Raw genomic sequence first — 4,196 nt, 5'->3', positions numbered from 1 at the left:
GTAGCGGAAGGGGTTTTGGTGGGCGGCGCAACCTGCGCTTGCGCTTAACGTCCAAACTCGGTGCACTATGCCTGTCTTATTTTAACTTATAGCTTAGTCCTTGTCTTTGAATTAGATATTTCGCGTAGGCTCAAGACACAACCGTCGCTCACGCGACATCCACGAGAACTGAGCTTGAGCTTCTTTCTCCTTAACTAACGTGTCGTATCGTCTCGCGTAGACATCCGCCGCGTGTTGTATCTAGCGCAGATAAGAATTATTTCTTAGTCAGCGCCAGAGCAATGTACTCGGTTCGTGTCGAGCTGTTACTGTGCTAGGTCTAGCAGCGTAAACTGCTCGAGCAGTTACTCTGCCCGGTGCATAGCGTCGCGCGCGTTCTTCCCAAGCGCCCGCCGCCGCGCCCGTGCCTGTTTACGAGCTCAGTGTCGCGCTACAACACCACGTGCTCGCACTACAGGCCACACAAGAGGACAGCAGCTGAGGGTCACTGTCATGGTAAGTAAGGTATATTTATGAAATTTGAAAGTGATAGAGACTAAGACACAGACTGCTCGAGTAGTTACTATGCCAGATGCATCTAAAGCTCGGTCCGTGAGCACGTAGAATTTTGTCCAATGACCCCAAGCTACCCATCCTTATCGCTCGCGCGTAATTATATTGCTGTCGCGACTGTACGACGGGCGCCCGCAGTGAGTGTGCGAGTGCGACAGCAACATAATTACGCGCGAGCGATAAGGATGGGTAGCTTATAACGGACCAGACTATAGCAGCCCACAAGCGTTGCGCCCCCGCGCGCTTCAAGACACGCTGAAGGACATCAGCTGAGGGTCACTATCATGGTAAGTGTTACAGCGACAAAGTGAGTTTTACGGCGACTAAGACCAGCCATTTCATTTCAGTTCCATTTCACTACGCTAGCGCTGCAGGCCACGCTGGACGACAGCGGCTGAGGGTCACTATCATGGTAAGTGATAGAGACTAAGACCACCATACACAGACTGCTCGAGTAGTTACTTTGCCAGGTGCATCTAGCAGTCCGCGTGCTTGAAGCCACGCTGAAAGACAACAGCTGATAGGGTGGCTTCAACCATCGTAAGTGTTACAGCGACATAGTGTTACGGCGACTAAGACCAGCCATTTAATTTCAGTTCCATTTCACCACGCTAGCGCTGCAGGCCACGCTGGACAGCAGCTGAGGGTCACTATCATGGTAAGTGATAGAGACTAAGACCAGCCATACACAGACTGCTCGACATTGGCGTGTCTAGGCTTCTGGGGTGTGACTAGATTCTAAGATCATGGTTAGTACCTACTAGCACCTACATCTTCAAATTGGTAGCCCAACATCCTAGGGACGAAGACAGCAGCTGATGGTGGCCTCAACAATGGTAAGTGATAATAGGATAAATGACGGCGGCCATTTATTTAAATAACCGAAATCGGCTCGACGCCGGACCGGGTGTATTGCCTCAATCATGGTAGTGTTATAGATCGTTTCATCCACGAAGACGCGCACCACCAATTTTTTGTCGAGAGAAGCGCGGGGTGCTCCGAGCAATCCGAACGTCATTATTGTAGTGTGCGTGTGCACTAGGCATGNTATTAAGTATTTCAGACCAAAAGTTTCTGAGAAATTGGAGACATAAATGCCCGCAGTTAAAAGGATGATTTTGTTGTATATTTTCAATATTGTATTTTATATTACTTGTACCAACATAAGAAATGAATTCTTTCGGTGGCTTCAAATTACCATAGCTATCGAAATATATTATATTTTTATGGTATTTTGCATAGGCTACCCAGTGAGAACCTGATTTTTTTGAGCTGTCTAGATTAATAATACCACATTCTTTTGAAAGTGGGTACTTCGGCAATTCATCACGCATATAAACACCTCGAAAGAATGGAATATCTTTACAATTGTTAATAATATCGATATTGCTCAAAGCTCGATTGGGTAGCCGATAACTTAGNAGCCCTCATTGATAAGTATTAATTACGGCGACTTAGACCAGCCATACAGAAACTGCTCAAGCAGTAACTCTGTCAATTGCACCTGGTAACGCCAACTGCTTGAGCTCCTTTCTCCTTAACTAACGTGTCGTATCGTATCGCGTAGACATCCGCCGCGTGTTGTATCTAGCGCAGACAAGAATTATTTCTTAGTCAGCGCCAGAGCAATGTACTCGGTTCGTGTCGAGCTGTTACTGTGCTAGGTCTAGCAGCGTAAACTGCTGGAGCAGTTACTCTGCCCGGTGCATAGCGTCGCGCGCGTTCTACTCAAGCGCCCGCCGCCGCGCCCGTGCCCGTTCATGAGCTTAGTGTCGCGCTACAACACCACGTGCTCGCACTGCAGGCCACACAAGAGGACAGCAGCTGAGGGTCACTATCATGGTAAGTGACAGAGACTAAGGCCGGCAATACACGGACCGCTTGAAACAGTCAGGGTCGACAGCTTCAAGCTGCGACTGCACAGTGAACTGCAGAGTTCTATGGACGCACATACACGAACCGCTCGAGCAGTTGCAACTGATTCGGGCGGTCGACAGCACGGTGAATTTTCATCGTGCGGTCAAGCAGTCGCCAGCCATACACTGACTGCTCGAGCTGTCGACAGCTTTTGCGCAGTTAGCTCCGCCCACTTTCTTCATTCCACGGCGCGCGCGCTTGAGATTTGTTGAGCAGTTAATACCAACTGCTCGAGCAGTTGTCACTGGCAGCTTCAAGCTGTTGGCTAAGACCAGCCATACACAGACTGCTCGAGTAGTTACTTTGCCAGGTGCATCTAGCAGACCACAAGCGTTGCGCCAACGCGCGCTTCAAGCCACGCTGAAGGACAGCAGCTGAGGGTCACTATCATGGTAAGTGACGGAGGCTAACTGATTAAGACCCGCCATTCATACACAAACTGCTCGAGTAGTTACTTTGCCAGGTGCATATAAAGCCCGGTCCGTGAGCACGTAGAATTTTGTCCAATAACCCCAAGCTACCCATCCTTATCGCTCGCGCGTAATTATATTGCTGTCGCGACTGTGCGACGGGCGCCCGCAGTGAGTGTGCGAGCGCGATAGCATCATAATTAGGCGCGAGCGATAAGGATGGGTAGCTTATAACGGACCAGACTATAGCAGCCCACAAGCGTTGCGCCCACGCGCGCTTCAAGCCACGCTGAAGGACAGCAGCTGAGGGTCACTATCAATGGTAAGTGTTACAGCGATATAGTGAGTTTTACGGCGACTAAGACCAGCCATTTCATTTCAGTTCCATTTCACCACGCTAGCGCTGCAGGCCACGCTGGACAGCAGCTGAGGGTCACTATCATGGTAAGTGATAGAGACTAAGACCAGCCATACACAGACTGCTCGACATTGGCGTGTCTAGGCTTCTTTTTCCCCTGACATTCCATGTCACGGGGGGGTGTGACTAGATTCTAAGCTCATGGTTAGTACTAGCACCTACATCTTCAAATTGGTAGCCCAACATCCTAGGGACGAAGACAGCAGCTGATGGTGGCCTCAACAGTGGTAAGTGATAATAGGATGAATGACGGCGGCCATTGATTTAAATAACCGACACCGGCTCGACGCCGGACCGGGTGTATTGCCTCAATCATGGTAGTGTTATATAAGACGCGCCCCACCAATTTTTTGTCGAGGGAAGCGAGGGGTGCGGGGAGTTTGATCCGAGCAATCCGAGCGGCATTATTGTAGTGTGCGTGTGCACTCATGGATCATTTAGCGTGTCAAACATTAGCAGAAGAATGGTGGGGCGCGTCTTCGTGGATGAAACGATCTATATATAGGAGGGATGATTTGTTTCGGCCAACCCAGCGAGGAGTGTGATATCCTCTATTTGACTGTAAATAATTAGCTTGTGGCTGTCGTAAAAGGTTTCCCAAACTATCTGGCCAGTGTGGGAGGTAGTCAAATCCTCCATTTGCCTCTGGTCGTGCTCCTGTAGTAGACTAATTAATAACCTGATGATGAAATTAGAGTCATGTAAATAAATAGCCTACCCATTCACTTGTGTCACTGTTGTATGTCTAAACGATTCAAACATGTTTTTTGTTTCAGGTATTTATTGTGGATCTTGTTATACAGTATTGAATTTGACCAATCTCATGATTTTAATTAGATAGTCTAATTTATTATTTTATAAGTATTATTAACATGAAAATAAACTTATTTTGAAGCTTA

General features: G+C 48.3%; 1 long non-coding RNA gene across 1 annotated transcript; it reads left to right on the top strand.

Annotated features, from left to right (window-relative positions):
• Positions 1–1,992: 1,992 nt before the first annotated feature.
• LOC114356089 (uncharacterized) lies at positions 1,993–4,196 on the top strand. Its single transcript, XR_003656163.1, has 2 exons — positions 1,993–2,394; positions 4,074–4,196. It is a non-coding gene; the product is annotated as an uncharacterized LOC114356089 (long non-coding RNA).

Source organism: Ostrinia furnacalis, unplaced genomic scaffold, assembly GCF_004193835.3.
Source record: "Ostrinia furnacalis isolate ACB-3 unplaced genomic scaffold, ASM419383v2 OfSCF2637, whole genome shotgun sequence".
Lineage (NCBI taxonomy): Eukaryota > Metazoa > Arthropoda > Insecta > Lepidoptera > Crambidae > Ostrinia > Ostrinia furnacalis.
The sequence above is the reverse complement of the archived record's forward strand: the minus strand, read 5'-3'. Positions and strand labels throughout refer to the sequence as shown.